The 27,180-nt window shown below is 35.9% G+C and overlaps 1 protein-coding gene across 1 annotated transcript in view; it reads right to left on the bottom strand.

Moving 5' to 3' along the window:
* LOC131800396 (protein N-terminal asparagine amidohydrolase-like) overlaps positions 1-22,107 on the bottom strand; it is a 137,578-nt gene extending 115,471 nt beyond the window's left edge. Inside the window, exon 1 of the mRNA XM_059127823.1 lies at positions 21,833-22,107. The gene's annotated coding sequence lies outside the window, so the exon portion shown is untranslated. The remainder of the gene's footprint in view (positions 1-21,832) is intronic.
* Positions 22,108-27,180: the final 5,073 nt, after the last annotated feature.

Below are 27,180 nucleotides of genomic sequence, written 5' to 3'. Positions count from 1 at the left end.
TGAAAACAAACATGTCGGAAATAGCATTAAATTTTAGAAAAAGTTTAGATTTGTTCGAATTGGTCACTTTTGGCACGAATTATGGCCTTTAAACCGCCAATGAAACCGTCACACGCTGCCCGAATGTTTCTCTGCTGTACTTTGGCCCATTCCCGGCAAAGTGCATGCTTGAGGTGATCGACACCTTGGTATTTTTTAGTGTCAACATTGCTTTCCAGAATACTCCAGACACAAACGTGAAACGGATTGGTATTCGGAGATTTTGGTGGCCATTGTGTGTTAGAAAGCGAGGAACCTCATTTTGTAGCCATTCTTGGGTGGCGCGTGCTGAGTGCGATGGTGCTGAGTCCTGTTGGAATGTTCAAGGTCTGCGGCCAAAATGTTTGCGTGATCAAGCCAAAAATGTTTTCTCATCGGAAAAACCAAATTCGACAGTTCAACACAATAGGCCAAGCGAAGCAAGTCTTTAGCACTTCTGATTCTATTTTAGTTATGTTGCGGTGTAAGTTCTTGCACTTTTTGGAATTTCAATGGCTTTACCCCGAGCTAATTTTTCAATATTTGCCTAATGGAATATTGCGATATGTTCAGCTCACGAGTCATTTTTCGGCCACTGCGACGCGGGTTTCGATGAAGTCGTTTCTTTATTTCTTCCTTGACGTCGGGCTACGCTGCCAGTATCACGGTAACGAGCGATGGTACGAGACACAAAAGATTTATTCACATTTAAATGCTGGAGTGCTCTAACGATAGCCACTTGTGGTTTTCAAGCCAAATATAAAGAAATCACACTATCACGCTTGAATTCAATCACGAATAAATTTTGTTCCTGGAAAATTTTCACCAAAATGCCTTTGTATGCTTGTAAACAATATAATGAGCTGTTACTGGAATAATTTTAACATCTGTCGAATGAGTGGCTTAGAAATGACAGCAGTCTGAAATTGGTTGCAGTTTTTTCATCTCACCCTGTATGTATCATCCAATTTGGAGTTTTATGTCCTTCACATGCGTCATATGCGCTCTACAATAATGATATTTGCTATCAGATAACTTATGGAGCTAAAAATACCTCTGTCCAATTTTATCGAGATCGAATCCGATTTGGATATAGCTCACATATATATCTTCAACCGATTTCGGGTTAATTTTGCACCAAATGGCCAATATCAGTCCAAATGACCTGAATTTTTGGCACATCCGACCGAATTCCGCGTAGAAGCAAATACATCAAATCGGTTCAGATATAGCTATAGCTTCCATATAAGTCACTCCTTCTGGTACCTCCAGAAAGAGAAAGGATAATCCGTTTTTGCACTTTACTTTGCAAATCCTAATATTTGCATAAGCGCGAGGTCAGATGCCAAAATGGACAATACCGGTCTCCTCCATCAAGTACTTTCCCATAAAGGGGGGTTTTCTTGTAATTTTGCCCATACAAATATTTTATCTGTATCTCACTCACATTTTAACATTTCCGAAAAATTATCACATACTCACTTGTCGATGATAGAGGTAAAGTAAATGAAGGCGTAATATTGCGGCAATTATAATTACCTGGTCTAAAGCTGGACTTAGTTTCAATATATTTTCTATCATATACCATATAGAAATTAGAAATCGAAGACAAAAGAAGATAAAGGTTATGAACAGAATAATATCACATCCGTGTACCGCCGTCTTGTCCTATCCTCTTACTAACTAAAATAAATTAATTCCATATTTTATTTACTTCTCAAAATAGAAACATTGAAAATATATGCATTTAATACTATTGTAACAGTTAAGCCAATTTCCCCATCCCCTTCCCATACTTTAAAAGCTGTAATAAGGAAAATAAATATCTTGCCATAGATGTACTGTACAATTCCGTTAAGATTAGCTTCCTTGCCTTAAGCCCGAGTGACCCCAAAACAACAACTTCTTCAATTCTAAATTTCCAAAAATACCAGAATGCAAAATACAATAGGCTCTAGACGCCCCAGCACGTATTACACGCAATAACTTTAGTTGGTTTTTGCGGTGGCAACCTCTATGATTGCCTTTGAATTTAATACCAAATCCAAAAGAAAACACATTATCATCCAACAGACATAAACACCCCCTCCCGATCACCTTTTATTGCTGCCGTGAGTGCATTGCGTTTGGCGCCCAACACGTACCCATAAAAATATATTTGTTGATTTTAACACCTTGCAATTGGCACAGATCCTGGCTACTTTGGATGCTTTGTTAAAATTTGTTTGGTATTTGGCATTTATTTGGTCTCCCTGGAATTCAAACAACAAATCACATTCAGTACTCCATCATTCGTATGGATGTCAATGTTTGAAAAGTCAGCTAACCCAACCTCTTCTTTATCTTTTTTTCTTCTTCTTCGGGTGTTGTTTTGAATGTGGCCCAAAGGTAGACCACAAAAACAAATCAAGAAACAATAAATGTGTTATTTTGTGGCAAATTACCCGGTAATTGTTATTGTTGTTGGTGTTACTGAAGTTGATTGCAAAATTACTGTATCGAATCTTATTTGTAAATCCAAATCGACACCTTTGCTCCGCTTGCAATTTTGCCCATGTTCCGCTCTTCTCTCGTTCCTCCTCAGGATGTCTATTTAGAATATGCAAACAGACAATTTGGAGGGCTTCACTCTGTGGCCCCGAACCGTTTTAACACTTTAACTTGACTTTGGCATCTCCATTAACATTTGGAACTTGATTTGGTTTTCTCTTTGGCAAACTTCAATTTGATCTTTCTTAGCCTTCAATTTCATCAACTTAGAAGTTGGGTCTTGGCTGTTGCTGATCTTTGATTCACTGGCAATGCAACTGCCACATTTAAGTTGCCATCGACTGTGCCACTGCTGACTGCTGATCTTCCCGTCTCGTTTTTCGATTTCCTTTAGTTTTGTTCTTGGCTGCTTTTGGTGGCAAATTGGTGTTAAATTGTTTGATAATCCTGTCGTTTCTTCTGCTACTTAGCTGGGCTGCTTTAGATTCAGTTCAATTTGTTTTGAACTTGGTATTGATTGAATTTTAACTAATTTATGGGATGGGCTTAAAGGTTTTTTCTTATTGATTTTCCTGTTTTTTATTGTTGTGCAATTTTTGTAAAGTGACGGATTTTGGGGGGTTAGGTTGAGGGTTAGCTGTTCAAGCGATTACGAGCGAAAATGGTGTTAACCTATCGTTTGTATGTTGTAATCACACCAGAATCCAAACGAATAACGGTTCACAATAAAAACAGATTTTGTTAAACAAATTTACATTTCAAGGTTTCTAAAGGTTTTTTTTTATAAGATTACCTTTTGCTGATCTGCCGTAGAAAGAAGTTCATCTATGCAAAGAAGACACTTTAGGAGTTTACCGTATGACAGATCTTTTACAAGTCTCAAATTTAATCTATGGACATAAGACCTTTTCTATGGATTCATTAAGCAAAATAACCTTTACAGGGTGAGATGAAAAAACTGCAACCTACTACAGACTATTTGGCTGGAAAACCACAAGTGGTTTGTGTCTCGTACCATCGCTCGTTACCGTGATACTGGTAGCGTAGCCCGACGTTAAGGAAGTGAATGGAAGAAAACAGCAACATCAGCAGAAATGGTTCGAAAAGAATAGAAGCGACTTGATCGAGACCCCGTCGCAATGGCCGAAAAATGGCTCGTGAGCTGAACATTTCTCAATATTCCATTCGGCAAATATTAAAAAATGAGCACGGGGTAAAGCCATTGGGATTCCAAAAAGTGCAAGAACTTACACCGCAACAGCAAGAAAATATACTCAAAAGAACTAAAGAGTTGCTTCTCTTGGCCGAAAGTGGTGAACGGGAGAATTTGGTTTTCTCCGATGAGAAAACATTCGTTGTTCAGCAGTTTGTCAACAAACAAAGCGATCGTGTTTACTTGCCAAAGAGGTCAGCTTAAAATGTGCACCAGAACTCAAGCGCCGGGCATGGTAATGGTGTGGGCCACCGTGGCATCAGAATAAATGCCGAATATTATAGCAAAAATATTCTGGAAAAAATTGCTTTGGAAACGCAAACATTTTGGCCGCAGAACTTGGACTTTCCAACAGGTCTCAGCAACATCGCACTCAGCACGCGTGACTCAAGAATGGTTGCAAAATAAGGTTCCTCGCTTCATTTCCAGCGCACAATGGCCACCAAAATCTCGGGATACCAATCCGTTGGACTATTGTGTCTGATGTATTTTGGAAAGCAAGGTTGGTACTAAAAAATACCAAAGTGTCGATCACCTCAAGCAAGCGCTTCGCCGGGAATGGGACAAAATACCGCGGAGCAGCATTTGTAAAGCGTGTGACGGTTTCATTGGCCGTTTGAAGGCCAAAGGCGACCAATCTAAACTTATTCTAAAATTTGATGCTATCTCCGACATTTTTTGCTTTCATTCAATAAATATTAAAAAAATGTAAAAATTATAGCGCTTTATTTTGTTACAGTTTTTTTTATCTCACCCTGCCTATGTATATATATATATCTTGAAAGGATATAAGACGTTCTCTAGGTCTTCTATCTTTATAAAAGAGTAGTGGAATGACTGGCCGGGAACCAACGTCCAGACGAAACGACTGAAGTTAGAATCTTGAAATTGTATGAAGTACCGTCTTGGTTATTGAGGTGCGATAAGGCTAGAATTTTGGAAATTGGTACTAAAAGGATACGAAATGTACTAAAAATTTATTACTTTGTAGTGGACACACGGAATAAGCTAAAATGAGATAATGAAATTATGAGACAAACGGAATGAACTAGAATTCTGAAAATTGGAATGAGAGTCACTGATGGAGTGCAGAATAGATGTACCAAATGGTTTTTTGAATACGAAAAGTTCTAAAATGATACTGACTTCTAAAATTATACCATTTGGTATAATGTAAACCGACAGATCTGAAAACTTGAAATTTGGTATGAGAATCAAGGTTGGAATGTAAGTTTCATACATGGAGGTGGTTTTGAAAATGTGTGTACAAAGTGTGCGAACTGTACGAAATAGTACTAAACTTGGAACAGTTGTATTGGGGTTGGTGGTAGGTTGGTGATAAAGAGGTGATTTTTGATATTTGTACAAGAATTTTACGAAAAGTACTATATAGTGCTAAGTTTGGTATTAGGTTAAGGAATAGGTGGAGGAATATACCTAAAATCCTGAAATTTGATATAGTCTTTACTGTTGGTGTCGGTGGTTAAGATATGGAAATGGTTTTGGAAAAGTGTACTGTAATTGTACGCAAAGTAGTGATTGGTACTAAATTGGGTGAAGGGATAGAGGCGAAATCCCAAAATTAGATATTGGGGTCACGCTTGCTATCTAGAATTGAGACATGCAGGTGATTTTGGAAATGTGTACAATAATTGTACGAAAAGTACTAAGTTTGTTATTGGGTGAAGGATAAAGCCGAAATCCTGAAATTCGATATAGATTTTACTGTTGGTGTCTGTGGTTAAGACATGGAGGTGGTTTTGGAAATGTGTACTGTAATTGTACGAAAAGTAGTGAATGGTACTAAATTGGGTGTTGGGGAAGGGATAAAGTTGAGATTCGGAAACTTTGTACTAATTTTGGATCGATTTTGGTGACGTAGATGGCGTGATGTATTTTTTTGGATATGTGTACTAAGTGTTTGTTAATTTGGTATTAGGTGAAGAGATAGAGCTTTTTTTGAAGTCTAATATTGGAGTCACTGCCGGTTTCTAGGGTTTACATCTGGAGACCTTGAAATAGTTGTGGACGGAAAAAATCGATGTGGGTCCATTGTGCAATTGTTTTACTAATATCCTCCTAGGTAAACTTAAAAATTAAAGATTTTGGAGAATTTTGGTTGTAAAGCTAAAATCATCAAAAAACCGAACATCGGGAGGTGCCGCTATATAGGGGCTGTACGAAGACGTGGACTTGCACGGACAATTTTCTGTCATAGGCTATAGTATCCATTACGAACTTCAAATACCAAATATGAATGAAAAACTTAATATACTCTCCATTCTATAGGGGAGGGTATAAAAAACTTGTGAGGTCTTATATGGATATGGATCTGAAGTGTTAGCCCCCTCCCAGGTATTTTGTAAATAGAAAAACTTCTGCGGATTTTAGACCCCTCTAGGTATTCCACTGAGAGAAGACCTTATCCTAGTCTACCATGGATTGAAAACCTTCTTCAGGTCTTCTATGGGAAGATCTGCATCAGATTTCAATGCATAAAACACCTTCTTCAGGTTTTCTATGGCTACAAGGCATATTCCAGTTCTTTGACGGATAAAAGCTTTTTTCCAGGACTTCTTTGGAGAGAAGACCATTTAGAGGTGTCTTATAAAGGTGGCGATACCGGCAAATCTTCTATGGATGGATCTTTTAGGTACATAAAACCCTTTGCAGGTTGTTTTATAATAGACAATTTTGTGCAAGTTTTCTATAGATAAAAGACGTACTCCAGATATTCTCTAGATAGAATTCCATAAACAGAGCTTCTATGAATAGGTAGAATATTTCGTCCAGCTCTTCTACAGATATATCTCCTTCTGCAAGTCATTTATGTTTAGAAGACTTTCTCCAGAACATTTTTGAAAAAAGACCTTCAGCAGACCTTGTTTAGGTTTGAGACCTACTAAGCTTCTTCTTTGATAAAATAATTACAGCTGGTTGTCTATGGATTAAAGACTTTCATCCGGCCGTCTGTGTAAAGCCTTCTCCAATTTTGTAAGGTCTTCTCCTGGTTTCCATGGACATGAGACATACTCCAGATCTTCTATGGATGGTAGAACTTTTTCAGGTCTTTCATAGTTATAAGACAGGTCTTCTGTTGTTAGATAACCTTCCAGAGGTCTTCTTCAGGAAGACTTTTTTCTATATATGAACCCACAAATTCTTGGATTCTTTTTTTTTAAAAGATCGACCTTCCTTGAATTAAATATTCCGCGTTCTTTAAAAAATTAATGTAATTTTCTTTGTTCAAAACATTACTGAGTTTGTTTAAGAAAAAAAAATTGTTAAGGACACTTGAAAAAATAAATATTACTACATTTTCTTTGGCTCAAAATTTCCAATCAGAATGCCTCGTAAAAAGTTACCTCATCTATTAATGGCACCCTCGTCTCTTTCAAAACTGACAGGCCCCAAAATAGGGGAAATCGATACAAACGAATTTCATTAACGGGTCTTGCATAAATTAACATGCGAATGATGGGTTTAATCGCTATTTAGTGAATAAATAATCACTACTTTTCCTCGCCGTCGCACAAAGAAGAGGAAATGCATTTCAAAACAGAAGAAAAAGAAGGGAACCAACACTTCACTCCACTCTATCAGAACATGAACAGGATACATAACAAAGCATGCAAATATGTGTGTGACGGCAAATGGGCACCTATGTGTGTGGGAAAAAATGGACCCAAAAAAAAACAAACATTAATTAAAGCAAAGATACAAAAAAAAAAAATAACGTAAATGCGACACAGTTCCCAACTAACAGTTGTGCAGTGGTCATCGACGTCGTCATCTTCATCACCACCATCACCGCTAACCCTTGCCGATGCCTAGCCTACAAAATATCCTCTTGTAAAGTCATTCAAAATGATGTCGTTAAAATTCTTCAGTTCCGTTGTTTGTTATTCGGTCACAAGGCAACTCAGAGATAAACATGCTATTGTCCAATGAGAGATGAAAAAGGGGAAAGGAAGTAATCGAAAATATTTCATTAAAATGCTCAATATCTTTATGGCAAAATTCATGATAGTATAAATTAACAAGGTAAAAAATGAGAAACAAAATGAAATGCTAGATTTGGCCATTAAACAATAGAAGGAAATTTCATAAATTTTTGCAAACATTTTCCAAAATCTTTCTCCGGCAATAACCCAAAATAACAGCAACAAAGTTAGTCGTTCAATTGCCAATAACTAGCCAGCAGCCATGTGTCTTTAGAGCCACCTTTGGAGTAGATGATCTTCATAACACTGTCCAACAAAATGACATAAAACCCAATATCTTACAAAGCAACCTAAGCAGAGGGGGCACATTTTCGAAATTTTCGGAATACGATTCTTTGGAAAAATGGTGTCTTCGACAGTGTTACTAACTAGCAAGTGCCGGCTACTTCGTCAACGAAAAGTCCGCCTTAACATTGCAGATTAGTTCCTACAGTTCGGCGTAGGTCTTTAAAATATTCAAAATGTACAATTTTTTCAGTTTGACAAAATTTGCTAGCCAAAATTTCATATATCGTACTAAACTTTCAGACTTTCAAGGTTTTATATACAGGGTGAGATGAAAATCTGCAACCATCTTCAGGCTGCTGTCATTTTAAAGTCACTCGTCTGACAGCTTTTAATTTTTTCCAGTGACAGCTCATTATAATGTTTACAAGCGTACAAAAGCATTTTGGTGAGAATTTTCCAGAAAAGTTATTCGTGATGGAATTCAAGCGTGATAGTTTGATTTCTTATATTTGGCTGGAAAACCACAAGTGGCTGTCGTTAGAGCACTCCAGCATTTGAATGTGAATAAATCTTTTGTGTCTCGTATCATCGTTCGTTACCGTGATACTGGTAGCGTAGCCCGATGTCAAAGAAGTGGACGGAAGAAAACAGCAACATCAGCAGAAATGGTTCGAAAAGTAAAGACGCGACTTGATCGAATACCGCATCGCAGTGTCCGAAAAATGGCTCGAGAGCTGAACATATCACAAATACACAACAACAGAAAGAAAATAGATTAAAAAGAGCTAAAGAGTTGCTTCGCTTGGCCGAAAGTGGTGAACTGCCGATTTTGGTTTTTTCCGATGAGAAAACATTCGTTGTCCAACAGTTTGTATACAAACAAAATGATGGAGTTTACTTGCCAAAGAGGCCAGCTGAAAATGTGCACCTTCGGTTGGTCACCAGAACTCAAGCGCCGACCATGGTGATGGTGTGGGCCACCATAACAGCCGATGGTCGCTCTCCGCTCGTATTAATCGACCGTGGCATCAGAATAATTGCCGAATATTATAGCGAAAATATTCTTCTAGGGTGTATAAAAGCCTTGGGCAAGCAAACATTTTGGCAGACCTTTGACATTCCAACAGGACTCAGCACCATCGCACTCAGCACGCGTCACCCAAGAATGGTTATGAAGTGAAGTTCCTCGCTTCATTCATTTCAGCGTACAATGGCCACCAAAATCTCCGGATACGAATCCGTTGGACTAAAAAATACCAAAGTGTCGATCACCTCAAAAAAGCCAAAATACCGCAGAGCAACATTCGGGCAGATTGCGACGGTTTCATTGGCCGTGTGAAGGCCATAATTTGTGCCAAAGGTGATCAATTCGAACAAATCTAAACTTATTCTAAAATTTGATGATTTGTTTGACCCTTAAGCGAGTCATCCAAAAAGTGTTAAAAACTCTCCTTAGACAAGATTAGAAGGCAAAATATTCCACATAATTTTTTGTCAACACATTTTGCTATAGATCTCAGAAAACTTCGTTAAATCTTCACTATATGTCACCAAAGAAGAGAAGTATTTTTTTTATATATCGAGAAAATATTTTCTAATATATATATATAGAGAAAATAAATTTAGCCACCTGCGACTTACATCTCTTCTTCTAGCTATACCTTTAGAGTCTACTGAGTTTTTCTTGTAATTATTGTTTTTTTTTTTTTTTGTGTTGCACAGTGTGATAATGATGATGCTGTTGATGATGGCGGTGGAAGAGTGCCTGATATTGATACTCACTCCCCATTTGATGAGGCAATTGATGATACTCTATTATTTCGTCTTATTGAAACCAGGAAGATTTTTTTTTTTTTTGGCTGAACGAAACTTAGTAGAGAAATTTCAATTCGTGTCTGGTCGAAAATATCGAAATTGCTCCTCAAAAAGAGAAGGCAACAAAGAAAAATCTTTTAAAGATAAATAATGCATATCTCACGCACATTATTGCCAATTCGGGGGAGTAGTATTGGTCTAAGAGAAAACAAAACCAACTTAAGGCTTAGTATTTTTATAGGCCAAACAATGAAAGAAAAAAGAAAAGAGAAAAAGACAAAAAGGAGGAATTCAATGGAAGACAGTACTCTAAAGGAATTGAATGATTTTTAATGACTTTCAAAATAAATTCAAATAGGTTTTCAGTGCGAACAAGTTTTGTTTTTTTTAACGCAACATAACTCCCGAAGACAGTATCCCATATGCCCCAAGCTCATGTTCGGAGATTAGAAATATCGGTCCAATTCTTCTGGTACCTCGCCCACTTTCTGAGGCGAATTCGGCATGTCAGTCCGTCTGGTCGCATTTATTATCCGATTAAGATGAAATATTTCACAAATTATTTACCTGGCCTAAGGACGAATCCTATTGAAATTGATGAGAATCGGTTCAAATTTAAATATGGCTCCATACATATCTTTAACCGATTTCGGATTAATTGTACACCAAATGGCCAAAATCAGTCGAAATGACCTGATTTTTGGGACATCCGACCGAATTCAGTCTAGATGCAAGAACATCAAATTTGGTGAAAATTGGTTTAGATATAGATATAGCTATAGCTCTTATATATACATATATATATATATATATATATATATATATATATATATATATATATATATATATATATATATATATATATATATATATATATATATATATATATATATATATATATATATATATATATATATATATATATATATATATATATATATATATATATATATATATATATATATATATATATATATGGGGCATATGGGTTTATTGTACACCAATATAGACGAAATGTCCAGTCCAGATGCAAGTGCATCAAATTTGATGAAAATCGGTTCAGATGCAGCTATAGCTCCAATACAGGGTGAGATAAAAAAGCTGCAACCAACTTCAGACTGTTGTCATTCCTAAGCCACTAGTCCGACAGCTTCTAAAATTATTCCCGTGACAGCTCATTATATTGCTTACAAGCGTACATAACCTTTTTGGTGAGAATTTTCCAGAAAAAAAGGTTTTCGTGATGGAATTCAAGCGTGATAGTGTAATTTCTTTATATTTGGCTGGAAAACAATAAATGGCAATTGTTAGAGCACTCCAGCATTTAAATCATCGCTCGTTGGGCACCAGAACTCTAGCGTCGGCCATGGCGATGGCGCCATAATAGCCGATGGTCGCCCTCCGCTCGTATTAATCGACCGTTGCATCAGAATAAAGGCCGAATATTTTAGCATACATATTCTTCTAGGGTGTATTAAAGCCTTGGGCACGCAAACATCTTGGACGTTCCAACAGGACTCAGCACCATCGCACTCAACACGCGCCACCCAAGAATGGTTACAAAATAAGGTTCCTCCGGATAGCAATCCGTTGGACTATTGTGTCTGGAGTATTTGGAAAGCGAGGTTGGCAAGGTTGGTAAAAAATGCCATGTGTCGATCACCTCAAGAAACGCTTCGTCGGGAATGGGCCAAAATACCGCAGAGCAACATTCGGGCAGCGTGTGACGGTTTCGTTGGTCTTTTAAAGGCCATAATTCATGCCAAAGGTGATCAATTCGAACAAATCTAAACTTATTCTAGAATTTGATGCTATTTCCGACATTTTTTGCTTTCATTCAATAAAATTAAAAAAAAATGTGAAAATCATGGCGTTTGACTTTATTGAAGTTTTTATCTCACCCTGTATATCCTTTCACTGTTCTCCGACGAATAGTTGTAGGTCTTATATACGAAATGAAAAATTTAATATACCCTCCGTTCTAAGAAATTGAGTATTAAAGGCATTCTTTCAAACTTCTGTCTAAAATAAGGCGTGAGGTTGTGCTTCAAACCAATTACAATGAGCCGAGTCGATCCTACCACCACACTAATGCAATGGTAGCGGCCAGGCACAACAACAATAAGTTTTAGTTTTTGCCAATTTTGTCGGTCAGCGCCGAAAAAATTCATTAAATGTATCGGGTGTTAGATGTGATCAGACATTGGTTACAACCAGTTTTTTACTTCGTTAAAACTTTGTTTAGGATGGCTTTAGAAGGAAATTGGTCACAAAATATCTTCGATCAAAGCTTAACAACTCCAACTAAATTATTGACCAATTGAGGCAATAGACGAAGACAAAGATGATGACGAAGGCGAAGGCAGATTTACAGAGATTACAATGTTTGTTTTGTAAAAAGGATTATTATTTTTCGCCGTCGACTTTTTCTTCTTCTTTTTATGGTTACAAAATATAATAATAATAATTTTTCTTGGCCAAACAAAAGTTTATTTACTTAGGATTGGAAAACGTGTTTCTATAATAAAAATAAATTTCCCTTAATAGAATAATTTCATGGAAGATATAATGTTGGAAATAAACCACAAAGCAATTACGATGTAGTTTGTTGTAGGAGTAAAACCACAAATTTAAAACAAAAATATACAAAATTATGAACAATCCCTTCGAGGCCATCATAATAATAAAAATTAATAAAAACTAAATTGTTGAAAATATTTTATATTTTTTGCTTGGCCTGTAGCACCAATCATGCTATCAAACAAATACCGTTTAATGATTGAATTTATTTTAAATAAGTTAAAAAGTATCAGTCGGTTTTGCCGACAGATGTATACCCTCAGCCAATGTTCGATTATTTAAATACAGAGTGAGATCAAAAAACTGCAACAAAGTCAAACGCCATAATTTGTAAAATTTTAGATATAAATGTAGATTTGTTCGAATTGGTCACCTTTGGCACGAATTATGACCTCCAAATGGCCAATTAAACCATCACACGCTGCCCGAATGTTGCTCTACGGTATTTTGGTCCATTCCCGGCGAAGCGCTAGCTTGAGGTGATCGACACTTTGGTATTTTTCCCAAAATACTTCAGACACAATAATAAAAAGGAATGGTATCTGGAGATTTGCGGTGGAAATGAAGCGACGAAACTCATTTTGTAACCATTCCTGGGTGGCGCGTGCTGAGTGCGATGGTGCTGAGTCCTGTTGAAATGTCCAAGGTCTGCGGCCAAGAGTTTGTGTGCCAAAGTCTTTAATACACCCTCCAGAATATTTTCGCGATAATATTCGGCATTTATTCTGATGCCAAGGTCCATTAATACGAGCGTAAAGCGACCATCGGCTGTTATGGCGGCCCACACCATTACCATGGCCGGGGCTTGAGTTCTGGTGGCCAAACGAAGGTGCACATTTTCAGCTGAACTTTTTGGCAAGTAAACACAATCATTTTATTTGTTATAAATTGCTGGACAACGAATGTTTTCTCATCGGAGAAAAACAAATTCGGCAGCTCACCACTTTCCGCCAAGCCACAGTGGTCGAGATCGTATGGGAACAGCGGCCAAAAATACTTTCAGTACAGATATCAATATGATTCTTTGGTTATGGTACCTTGTTGGGATAAAAATAAAAAATGTGACAAAATGGATATGGTCGATGCATGTTTTGGTATGGTCCCCTCACAACGTACCTCCCTAATAAGGGTTATTTGCCCAATTTTTGTCACATTTTTACACTAGATTGTTCTGTTATTTGACATTTTACGTTCTAAAGAGCTAAAAAATAGTCTTACTGAAAATTATTTGGAACGGCCCGCCTTCAGGTAGAGTCCCCCTGTAAAGGTACCTCCAAAAATAGAAGTTTTTTATACAAATCAATTCCAAATTTTATTATTTTTTTTATAAACAAAATAGACATTTTTTTGTAAACAAAATAAACAATTCAATATAAAATTAAATCAAAGTTACTAATGGATATTTATAAATTTCAGTGTTATTCAAGTACATCAAATGCAGATTTTAATAACATATTTTTTATTGTTTGGTAACGTTCGCTGTCCCGTTATAAAAGGGTCAGGGTCAGAGCTCAGAAGAAGACAGTTAATAAGATCTGTGTTTGTTGAAACACGAGAATTTTTTCGGGTATGATTTAGTCGAAAATTTTCTTATATCTCTGTTTCTAGACCCCACGGCCACCTCCTATAATTCTCCAATCGATACAATGACAAATTTATAATGTCGGGTGCATGTATTAAAATTTTATGAGCTGCGGGTGGAAGATAGTGCCATGGAAATCTATTTGTTAACTCTTTAGCCGTTTCCAGTGCAAAGGCCTTAAATTTTTCGACATTAATATTATACCCAGAAGATAATTCAGGCAACATTATTGAATACCCCTCAATTATATCCTTATCGATCCCAAACAATAAAAACATATTCTATGTCACTAGCACCATAGAACTGACAAAATTGGCGCGAAGTGACTTCAGTATATTGGGCATAACATACAAATCTGACAAAATCTGAAAGTTAAATTAGCACTTCTAGAATCTTAGGACCATTACTAATGGCGTGAAAAAAATCACATTGGAGGATTCAGGGGGGAAAACAATTAAAACTTTAACTGAAATCCAATTTTATTTTCAAAATTAATCTTAAAGGCAACTCAGAACACTTACATCGTCTATATTATACACAACTACTAAACACACAAATTACTGCACTAAAAATAAGTCAATACCTTGCTTTTTAATAATTATGCCAAGATATGTCATTTTAAAATGTATTTAATTTTGTAATACAGTTCTATTTTTACTCCACTTTTTCGCTGATCCCACTGAAAAAAGCAACTAACTACATTTTCTCTTCTTTTTGATGCTCTTTTCGAAGTGTCCCGTTAGAATGAAGCCAAGATTATTATGCTTTCTAAAAAGCTTAACCTCTTAAGAGTTCATGTGTACACATTTGAAAATAAATATCTGATTTTCATTTTTTGAATTTTGGCCAATGGCAGCGACCACTGTGCAAGCCAAGCAACTCTTTAGCTCTTTTGAGTCTATTTTCTTCCTGTTGCGGTGTAAGTTCTTGCACTTTTTGGAATCTCCATGGTTTTACGCCGAGCTCATTTTTCAATGTTTGTCGAATGGAAAATTGCGATATATTCAGTTCATGAGCCATTTTTCGAGACACAAAAGATTAATTCACATTTAAATGCTGGAGTGCTTTAACGATAGTCACTTGTGGTTTTCCAACCAAATATAAAGAAATCACACTATCACAATTGAATTCCATCACGAATAACTTTTTCTGGAAAATTCTCAAATGCTTTTGTAAACTTGTAAACAATATAATGAGCTGTTACTGGAATAATTTTAATAGCAGCGGGACGAGTGGCTTAGAAATGACAGCAGTCTGAAGTTGGCTGCAGTTTGGTTTAATAATAATATACAGATGTGCGAAATTTGAAGACAATCGAACTCTTATGTCACATTTTATAAGAGTTACAATAATTCAAAAATTTGACACTTTGTGGGGAAGGTCCTTAATGGAGTGGACCAATATTGTCTATTATCGCACCTGACCTAGCACTGATTCAAATATTAGGATTCGCAAAGATGGATCAAAATCGGATTATCCTTTCTCTTTCTGTGCACTAAACTATTTATACTCTACACCACAAGGTGGTCAGGATATTATGTATTTGTGCATTGGTTTGTAACAGGCAAAAGGGAACGAGATAGACCCATAGTTCCTTTTGATGATCTGCATAGAATCACATTCTGACTCGATTTATGCAAGTCCGTCCGTCCGTCTGTCTGTCTGTCCATGTATTTTTGTAAACAAAGTACAGTTCGCATTTATTACCCGATCCAGATGAAATTTTGCACAAATCATTTGTTTGGGCCAAGGACGAACTCTATTGAAATTTGAGATAATCGGTCAAAATTTATATATAGCTCCCATATATATCTTCGTCCGATTTGTCTTTTATTGTGCACCAAATGTGTAATATCAGCCCGAATTGTATGGAAATTCGCACATACAACCAAATTAGGCCTGAAAATAAGTATGCCAAATTCCGTTTAGATATAGCTATAGCTCCCATATATATCGTTCATCCGATTTGTTATTTTTGTCCTCCACAGCCGTAATATGCACTCTGTAACAACAATATTTGGGGAAATATATCAAATACAGCTCAGAAATACATTTGCTAAATTTTATCGAGATCGGATATAGCTCCCATATATATCAAATACAAGTCCGAATTTAAAAGATATAAATGCTTCGGCATATTAAGTCCTTTGAACATTAAATTATAATTATAATCATAGCGTGTATGATTGAATTCTCCCATAAGAACTTTTAGTTGTTATGCGGAGCTCTACTAAATTAGCAAAGTGGTGTAGGGTATCATAAAGTCGGCCCCGCCCGACGTTAAGAATTTCTTTACTGGTTTTTCTTTGAAAATTTTGACCTTTTGTGCGGTATGTACCAGAAGGAGTGGACCGATATTGCCCATCTCCGAACTCGATTTAAGTTTGACTACAGTATTACGATGTACCAAGTTTGGGCCAAATAGGATACTCCCTTGGAGAATTATCTTGCGCACCAGCCATACAGACAGACGGACGAACATAGCTAGATCGACTCCAAATGTCCTGAAACGGATTTAGTCCAAAGAGACAAAAGGTCTGAAACCATTATTTCTCTAGCCATATGGCTGAGAGTATAAAAAATTGAACATATAATGAAGGGATACATCTCTTGAATGTTCAAATGATTTAGGAACTCAGGGCTCAAGTTTGTAAATAGGACAATAGGGACTTTTAATAAACTGAAATTTGCAGAATATTTGAAACATCGCCCGTTGGCCTGGCATTCTTTTTATACCCTCCACCATTCTATGGAGGCTATGTTAGCTTTGTCATTACGTTTGTAACTTCTCGAAATATTTATGATAGACCCTAAAAAGTAAATATATTCTGGATCAGCTTAAAAATTCTAAAACGCTCTAGCGATGTCCGTCTGTCTCTCTTTTACATACACGCATAGTTCACGTTTTCGTATAGCCCCCATATAACCTTACCTCCCGATAGTTGGTATTTTCATGACTTTAGCGGCAGTATTTACCGGAATTATTTTAAAGTTCATATTTAAAGTTCGTACTACAGCCTATGACAAAAATTTTTGTATGCATGTTAACGTCTTCATATAGCCCCCATATAACGGTACCTCCCAATATTCGGTATTTTCACGATATTAGCGACATTATTTACTGGAATTATTTAAAATTTCGTATTTGAAATTTGTAATGGGTGCTACAGTCTATGACGAACATTTTTGTATGCAGGTCCACGTCTTCCCTCCTAATACTCGGTATTTTTATGATTTGTGCGACATTATTCAGCGGAATTGTAACAAATTTCGTATTTTAACTTCGTAATAGGTACTACAGCCTATGACAAAAAAATCGTATGTAGGTTCACGTTTTCGTATATCCCCCATATAACGGAATTGTTTCAAATTTGGCATTTGAAGTTCGCAATGGGTATAGTCTCCATATAATAGCTTTCATTTAAGTTGTAGTTTCCGGAAGTTTTTTGAAATTTACCTTCCAAATAGTGGAGGGTATTACTTGTTCTGCTTTTTACTTGTTCGTATATAATTTATTTTCTTTTTTTACACGGCAGTTTATATATTTATTTTTTTAATATCCGCTAATCTTCTTCATGATCTAAAAGTCTTCGAGTGGAGTAACAAAAAATGTATTTTATTTCCACGTCCTCTAACCTAAGTAAAGGAAAAATACCTCTCAAAACAACAATGATCTATTACATTCTTAAGAACACTTAACGAGCTCGCTTGGTTTGCTACTAACCACAATATTTAGCCACCATGAAATTTCCATCAAATGTCTTTTATTTTTTATGACTTTTGAATGGGGATGATCACTGTGGAAAAAAGAAACCAAGCTAATATGAATTAAAATAGAGTGGCACACAAAGAATTAACTTTCCCTCCCTCCTTAACGCCGCCCAATACGACCTTTTTCTCTCTTTTTCCATGTTAACAAGAGATTTTTAATTGTAATTCTTGCTGGGTGTAATTAATAAATTAATAAAAGTGTCTGAATGGGCATTGTTAACACCCGTTTGCCGATGGAAAATCTTCCTCTAAGTACCCTTATAATCAACACTTATATTGACAAGCGTGTGTTGGATGTCCGGTGAATGACCATTACCCCCTTCTAACCCTCGTCAATGAGGTTTTGGTAATGTGTGGTTAGTCACTGTCAATGGCATGACTCTTTAATTGATTATTATTTTAGAAAATGGAAAATTGAAATTTAAAACGTATTTATGGAAAATTAATAACACAATTTTTGGGTGGTTGACATTTTTTTATGGGAGTGAAATGCCTTGGTGAGTTCATCAGGAACCCTGAAATACAGACTCGGCGTGAGTCGAAATTTTGAGGTATGACGGGACATGGTCCCATATATGGGATGAAAGCGAACAATCATCATATACGAATCAAAGCGGATGAGGAATATTTTTGTAAACATTTTATCTTTATAACTCTATTCCTTCAATAGCCTATTTTCTTGGACCGAAACAAAAGTGACATGAAATGAGATATAGCATTTTCAGATTAAATAAAACTTTTTGCAATTCAAATGAAACCTTTTGCAGCGGAAATGAAACCTTTTGCAACCGAAATGAAACCATTTGCAACCGAAATGAAACTTTTTGCAAATCAAATGAAACTTTTAAATTTAAAGAAGGAAAAATAACAAAACTTTTTTATTTTTAGTAGTTTTTAAATTAAATCAATTAATTATAACTAATATATTGACAAAGAGGATTTTTTATTGATTATAAATATCTACATTTATTTATATTATTTCTTAAATTTTCAATTATTGTAATAACAAATGGTTCTTTATTGATTTGATATAAAATGCTTCCATATTATTAAATTCCAAATGCTTAACGCCAAAAAGGAGAAATTTTTACAAATTTTGGCCTTTATAGGTATGGCCAGGACTGAAATGTAAAATTAAGCTTTACCACAATTTTTTATAGTTATAGTATACTATTAATCTTACCTAATAAAGGATTCCCGCTTCGCAGCTTTATTGATTATGGAGATAGAGCAGTGGTGATTTCAATAGACAGAAAAGTGGAAATCATTAAATCAACTACGATCATGATTGTATATACTTTATGGGGTCTACGACGAATATTTAGAGGTGTTACAAACCGATTGACAAATTTAATATATCCTCCTTTCCATAGAGGAGAATATAAAAAGGTACCTAATTCGGGTTCTTTGAAAAAATACCTTGAAAAACTTTTTTCAATCTTTCTGCATCTACACTTGTGTTTTATGAAAGCTTTAAGAAAAAAATTTTTAAAAACATAGTTATTAATAATCAATAAAAATTCCTCTTTAACTATATATTAGTTATAATTAGTTGATTTAATTTTAAACCTACTAAAAATAAAAATGTTTTATTTTTCCTTCTAAAAATCTAAAAGTTTCATTTGATTTGCAAAAAGTTTCATTTCGGTTGCAAAAGGTTTCATTTCGTTTGCAAAAGGTTTCATTCCCGCTGCAAAAGGTTTCATTTCCACTGCAAAAGGTTTCATTTCCACTGCAAAATGTTTCATTTCCACTGCAAAAGGTTTCAATTCCACTGCAAAAGGTTTCATTCCCGCTGCAAAATGTTTCATTTCCACTGCAAAAGGTTTCATTTAATCTGAAAATGTTATATTTAGAATCAAGAATTTTTTTCGTCATCATTTTGAATGTCTTTGATACCGAATTGGAATCGACTTCCAAAAGAAAATCTGCTTTAGCTTTCGAAAAGTGATAGTTTTATATCTCCTCATCGATTCGTATATTGAATATAAACCTTATGTATGGACTTGGCAAATTTTAAAGTACGGCAAATCTTTAAATGTACTGGATACAGGATGCTACCCCTACGTACAAATTGAAAGCTATCCCAACAATTACAAATCCTGGCCCTACAATAAAGATATTTTGTAAACATGTTTTCGGATACTGCTCGAAAATACCTCTGTCAAATTTTATCGTGATCGGTTCAGATGAGAATATAGCTCCCATATATCTTCAACCAATTTTGTGTTAATTGTGCACCAAATGGCTAATATAAGTCCAAATGACCTGAATTTTGGTACATCCCTTAGAATTCAGTCTAGAAGTAAGTACATCAAATTTGGGGAAAATCTGTTCAGATATAGCTTTAGCTCCCGTATATATGTTTCATCCGATATTAGGATTTAACTCCCCCACATGCGTAATATGTACTTCACAGGAATGATATTTGGTACCGGACATCAGACACTGCTGGAAAATACCTCTACCTTTTATCAAGATCGATTCCGATTATGATGTATCTCTCATATGTACTTTATCCGATATCATGTTTATTGTGCACCAAAATGACCAATATCAGTTCAAAAGTCCTGAATTTTGGTACATCCGACCGAATTCAGTCTAGAAGAAAGTACATCAATTTTTTTGAAAATCGGTTCTCTATACCTCTTCACTGCTATTTTTATACTTCATCAGTTATGAGATTTTTATGTTTTTGTTTTTGGATATTGTTGAACTTTTGTAGGGGAGGTACCAGAAAAATGGACTCGTATGTTCAATTTTCAAACTTACTTTAATAGAGGGTCCATGCCATAACGGCAATTTTATACGTCAAGGATTGTCATCTACCAAATCGTCTTAAATACCAAATTTGAAACAATTTCGTATGTAAATGTGACTAAAATTATCAAAATACCGAATATCGATGGGTATCGTGAAATCTGCGCTATATGAAAACGTGGACCTAAATATTCAATGTTCTGCCGCCGGAGTTAAAAGCCATTACGAACTACAAATACAATCTTTTAGGTAAATTCGTGAAAAATTTGGCAAAAATCATCAAAATACTGAATATCAGGGGCTATAGCAAAATGTGGACCTGCACAGAAAATTTTCTGTCATATGCTGTATTATCCATTACCAACTTCAAATACCAAATTTGAAGCAATTCCGTTGAATAATGTCGCTAAAATTATTAAAATACCGAATATCGTGAGGTATCGTTATATGGGGCCTATAAGAAGACGTGAACCTGCACAGACAATTTTCTGTCAACTTCAAATACCAAATTTGAAGCAATTCCGGGGAATAATGTCGCTAAAATCATCACAATACCGAATATCTGGAGGTACCATTATATGTGGGCTATACCAACACGTGGACCTGCACAGACAATTTTCTGTCATAGGCTGTAGTATCCATTAAGAACTTCAAATACTAAATTTGAAACGATTTCGTTGAATAATGTAGCTAAATTCATCAAAATTCCGAATATTGAGAGGTACTGTTTCATGGGGGCTATACTAAAACGTGGACCTACAAGGCCCACTTTCAATACCAAAAGTCCTGCGTAGAATGTTATCAACCTACTTCATTTCGTTCGGAAGCTAGAGTGATTTCCACAGACGGACAGACATCGCTATATCGACATAGAATTTTCTGCTTATCAAGAATATATATTATTTGTGGGGCCTCAATGTTGTGTTACAAACGGAATGACAAACTTAATATACCCTCCATACTATGGTGGAGGGTAAAGAAATTGATGCCTTCTTCTGACAGATATAAACATTACCTAAGATACACTTTAAAAAGTGTACAATATAGAAGTGCATTGTTAAAATAGATTGGTGTAGAGTATCAGATAGTCGGACCTGCCCGTCTTTTGTACTTTCCTTTCTGGTGACTATTGAGCTTTTATTTTCCATACGATTTGCAATATGGGCAACATATTTCATTTTATGCAATTGATATCGCTGTAGTTGTTTACATTCCTGCCCAAAACCTAAAAGGCTTATTGTTACCGGTACTCCGGTACTGCATTATTTCCATGGTAAATCTCATTGACACACATCGAATACTAACCTAAAAAATAAAGAAAAATATTAACATTTTGGTCTTTTTGGTTGGGAAACTTACAACTGACCTTACAACGGTGTAAATTCCTTTGTAAACAGCTAGCCCCAATCAGCAGTTCCTCTGATTTAATTAATTTTCTCTTAAATTCACACTAAATTTTCAGTTGTCACAGCACAATTTCAATTGGATTTTCTTTAGAACAAAAATAACAACAAAACACTTGTCCCGTTCAACTTCTTTTCTCTTTTAATTTGATTAAAATATGCTTATTTTTTTGATTTTTTGTTATTTTTGTAGTCTTCTTTTATTGAACAAAAAACAAAATAAACAAAAGAAAGAAGGAGCGAAAGAAATCATACGATAAATATTGATAATCAAAACAAAACGACCGACACCACAAGTTTCTGCTGATATTGAAGAGTTACCGTATTGGGACAATTGGAAGTGTTTCAAGAGAGTTGCCAGATACAAAGAAACACATAAAAGAAGGAGCGAAAGGGAACATCCGATGAATTTTGAGAGTCAAAATAAAAAATCCGACAACACAAGATTCTGCTGCATCAAAACGGATTGATAACACCAAAGAAATATTTAATCCATTAGGGGTGATGACATTGCAGTGGGTTATTGGATTTGCTATCAACGGAAGCTGCGTTTAGTGAGTACAACTAATTACTGTCGATAATGATGTTCACTGCAATAAAAATGATATTTACAATGCAAAAGATGGCGCTGTGCATGATGAAGACATTAGCCAGTTTTTAAACTAAGGACACCTAAATTTGAGTTATACGATGTCATTTATTGGACGTACAACTAATGGGATTTTTATACCCTCCGCCATAGTATGGAGACTATATTAAGTTTGCCATTCCGTTTTTTTACATCTCGAAATATACATTTTAATCCCCACAAAGTATATACATTCTTGATCAGCATAAAATTCTATGTCGATTTAGCGATGTCCGTCCGTTTGTAAAAATCACTCTAGCTTCCGAACGACTTGAAATAAGTTGATAAAATTTTACACAATAGTATATTAAGTCCGCAGGACTTTTGGTATTGAAAATGGACCATATAGGTTCACGTCTTCGTTAGCCCCCCATATAACGGTACCTCCCGATATTCGGTATTTTTATGATTTAAGCGACATTATTCACCGTAAATGTTTCAAATATGATTTTTGAAGTTCGTAATGGAGACTACAGCCTAAGACAGAAACTTGTCTATGCAGGTCTACGTCTTCGTATAGCCCCCATATAACGGGAGGTATTGGGTATTTTGGTGATTTTAGCGACATTATTCGCCGGAATTCTTTCAAATTTGATACTTGCAGTTCGTAACTGATACTACAGCCTATGACAGAAAATTGTATGTGCAGATCCATGTTTTGGTATAGCCCCCATATAATGGTACCTCCCAATATTCGTTATTTTGATGATTTTAGCTACATTATTCACCGATATTATTTTAAGTTTCGCATTTGAAACCCTAATATAACGGCTACATTCGGTTTTTTTAAGATTTTAACAGAATAACGGTTTTCTCTTTTTTTAAATTGCCAAATACGTTTCAAAATGGTGGAGGGTATTCAAAGTTCCGCCCGGCCTACTTAAAGCTTTTTTACTTGTATAAACTATGTTCCATATTTAAGACTTATAATGTTAAATGATCTTTGATTTACTCATTAGTCCTTTCTGAAAATCTGTTACACATACAGGACCTTTAAAATGTTCTTTGCATGTCTGGGGGCTTTTGGTACAGACGATCTTATCCTAAGGCGTGGTTTTTATTCCACTATTCTATTCTGTTAACAAAACCACTTTAAATAGCGATACAAACACTAACAAAATAAACCACCTGCCTCAATATAATACTTTTCATATTAATTTCAGTTATCATGCATGATTGGAAAAAGCAAACTACCACAAAGGTTATCCTACTGCCCCACCCGACAGCCAATGTCATGCGTGCCAGAGTTTTTTCAACTTTCGCTGAAATTAGTGTTTAGCAAACGTTCATCTCTGAACCCGTGGATGAACCATGTGGATATGCGTTGTGGTAATCACAACTACAACCTTCATTGAGTTGTGAACTTGATCACAAGCGTTAACACGGCTTTTCCCCCTACAAACATTTGTGTATTTTTCTTCGGTTTCATTCATAATTATTTGCGCTTCAGTGATACAGAGTTGTCAACATCGTTACACTTGGAAGGGTTTTGATTTAGTGTTTTTTTCTCTTTTTTGTTTTTGGTTGTTTTATGCTGCTGCATTATGAGATGGTCAAATGTTATTTCAAGTAACCACCCTAAACGCACCCGTCGCGGCCAATTGACAACTAAATTGCAACGAATTTTTTACGGGGTTAAAAAATTACAAAAATTATATACAAATATAGGCCAGGGTTACTAATATGCTTCCTGAAAAAATGGGTTCATAAACAAGGTTTTTTTTGTAATATTTAATTGGATGGAATTGACTCAATTTTGTTCAAAATTGTTATTAATTTTTGGTTACTAAAAAAAATAATTGGAAATAATTGTTTATAAATGCTATGGATTTTTTCGGACACTGTGATTCAGAACTAGGATTTTGCTCCCAAAAACTTATATTTTTTGCTAGAATCAAAATTTATAGATTTACTCGTTTCTTGAAAATTACTATAGAGATTATGCTTATATCTCACAACTAATTGGTGCACAGGGCAAAAGTTATAGTTCCTTTTGGCGATCTATATGAAATCACATTCAGAGTCGATTTATGTATGTCCGTTCGTCCACGTATTTTGGTATTCAAATTACAGTTCACATTTATTGTCCGATTGAGACAAAACTTCGCCCAGTGACGAAATTTGTGGTAATGGGTTTGGATTTCGCTCCATTTTACTTTTCATTATGAATAAAATGCTTAATTGCTGACCGAATTATGCAGATTTTGGCATATACCACATACAAAAAAAAAGGAGTTTGGTAAAAATCGATTCAGATATAGATATAGCTCCCATATAGGTATGTTTCATTCAATTTGATATTTAAGGCCCCAAAGCCGTAATATGCATTCCTTAGCAATGATATTTGGTATCGACGAAATTTGGTGAAAATGGTTCAGATTTAAACATGAAAGTTCCACTCTCTTCCACATTTTTGCAAATTTTCGTATTAATATTCCCCGGAATTTGTACATCTTAGGCATATAAATTTTTAGAAAATGTTGCTGATAAAAATACGAGGAGGCGGCCAAATCGATTGGAAAATGGTGAATGACCCCAACAATAAATAAAACCGGGGGATATCTGTTTATATATATATATATATATTTGAATGAGAATAAATCTTTTGTGTCTCCTACTATCGCTCGTTGCCTTGATACTGGTAGCGTAGCCCGACGTTAAGGAAGTGGCCAGAAGAAAACAGCAACATCAGCAGAAATGGTTCGAATAGTAAAGAAACGACTTGATCGAAACCCGGGTCGCTATGGCCGATAAATGGCTCGTGAGCTGAACATATCGCAATATTCTATTCGGCAAATATTGAACAAGTAAAAAAAACATTAAGTTCGGCCGGGCCAAACTTTTAATACCCTCCACCTTAGGGTAAAGGAAACATTAGAAGAAATGTGGCAAAAACCATTAAAATGCCGAATATCGGGAGGTACCGTTATATGGGGGCTCTACCAAATCGTGGACCTACACATGCAAGGTTCCGCCAACGGAGCTAGAACCCATTATGACCTACAAATACCAATTTTCAGACAAATACGTGAAAAAAATGTGGCAAAAATCATCAAATTACCGAATATCGGGAGGTACCGTTATATGGGGGCTATACCAAAACGTGGACCTATAATTACAATGACTCGCCACACGAACTGGGACCCATTATGATCTACAACGACCAAATTTTCAGTGAAATTCGTGAAAAAATGTGTCAAAAATCATCAAAATACCGAATATTGGGAGGTACCGTTATATGGGGACTATACCAAAACGTGGACCTATACATACAATGTTTCGCCACACGAACTAGGACCCATTATGACTCACAAATACCAATTTTTAGACAAATCAGTGAAAAAATGTTGCAAAAACCATCAAAATACCGTATATCGGAAGGTACCGTTATATGGGGGCTATACCAACTCATGGACCCATACATGCAATGTTTCGCTACCGGAGCTGGAACTCATTATGACCAACAAATACCAATTTTTAGACAAATCCGTTAAAAAAAAGTCGCAAAAATAATCAAAACATCGAATATCGGGAGGTACCATTATATGGGGGCTATACCAAAACGTGGACCTATACATGCAATGTTTTGCCACACGTACAGGGACCCGTTATGACCTACAAATACCAATTTTCAGACAAATCCGTTAAAAAATGTGGCATAAATCATCAAAATACCGAAAATCGGGAGGTACCGTTATATGGGGCCTATACCAGAACGTGGACCGATATATCTCATTTTCAATACCAACCATCCTAGACACAATACCAATTACTCTGCTAAACGCTCTACGTCAAATAATGTGGGCTGTATCGTGATTTCAACAGACAGACAGACAGACGGACGGACAGACAGACAGACAGACGGACATCGTTAAATCGACTTAGAATTTTATGCTGATTATGAATATATATACTTTATGGGGTCTACGACGAATATTTAAGGATGTTACAAACGGAATGACAAAGTTAATATACCCTCCTTTCCAAGGTGGAGGGTATAAAAATGAGCGCGGGGTAGAGCCATTGAAATTCCAAAAAGTGCAAGAACTTACACTGCAACAGAAAGAAAATAGTCTCAAAAGAGTTGCTTCGCTTGGCCGAAAGTGGTGAACTGCCGAATTTAGTTTTCTCTGATGAGAAAACATTCGTTGTCCAGCAGTTTGTAAACAAACAAAATGACAGTGCTTATTTGCCTTTTTGGTCAGCCGAAAATGTGTACCTTCGGTTGGCACTAGAACTCAAACGCCAGCCATGGTGACGGTGTGGGCCGCCATTACAGCCGATGGTCGCTAACCGCTCGTATTGATCGACATCAGAATAAATGCCGAGTATTATCACGAAAATATTCAGGACTCAGCACCATCGCGCTTAACACGCGCCACTCAAGAATGGTTTCAAAATAAGGTTCCTCGCTTCATTTCCAGCGCACAATGGTCTCCAAAATCTCCGGATACCAATTCGTTGGACTATTGTGTATGGAGTATTTTGGAAAGCAAGTTCAGCACTAAAAGTACCAAAGTGTCAATAACCTCAAGCAAGCGCTTCGTCGAAAATGGACCAAAATACCGCAGAGCAACATTCGGGCAGCGCGCTTTTCATTGGCCGTCTTCAGGTAAGTCAAGTTCGAAATGGGCCATATCGGTTCAAGATATAATCAGAAAATCCACATAAGGAGTTCTTTCTAAGTA

This window comes from Musca domestica, unplaced genomic scaffold (genome assembly GCF_030504385.1).
Source record: "Musca domestica strain aabys unplaced genomic scaffold, Musca_domestica.polishedcontigs.V.1.1 48, whole genome shotgun sequence".
NCBI lineage: Eukaryota > Metazoa > Arthropoda > Insecta > Diptera > Muscidae > Musca > Musca domestica.
This window is presented reverse-complemented; position numbering and strand designations above follow the sequence as displayed.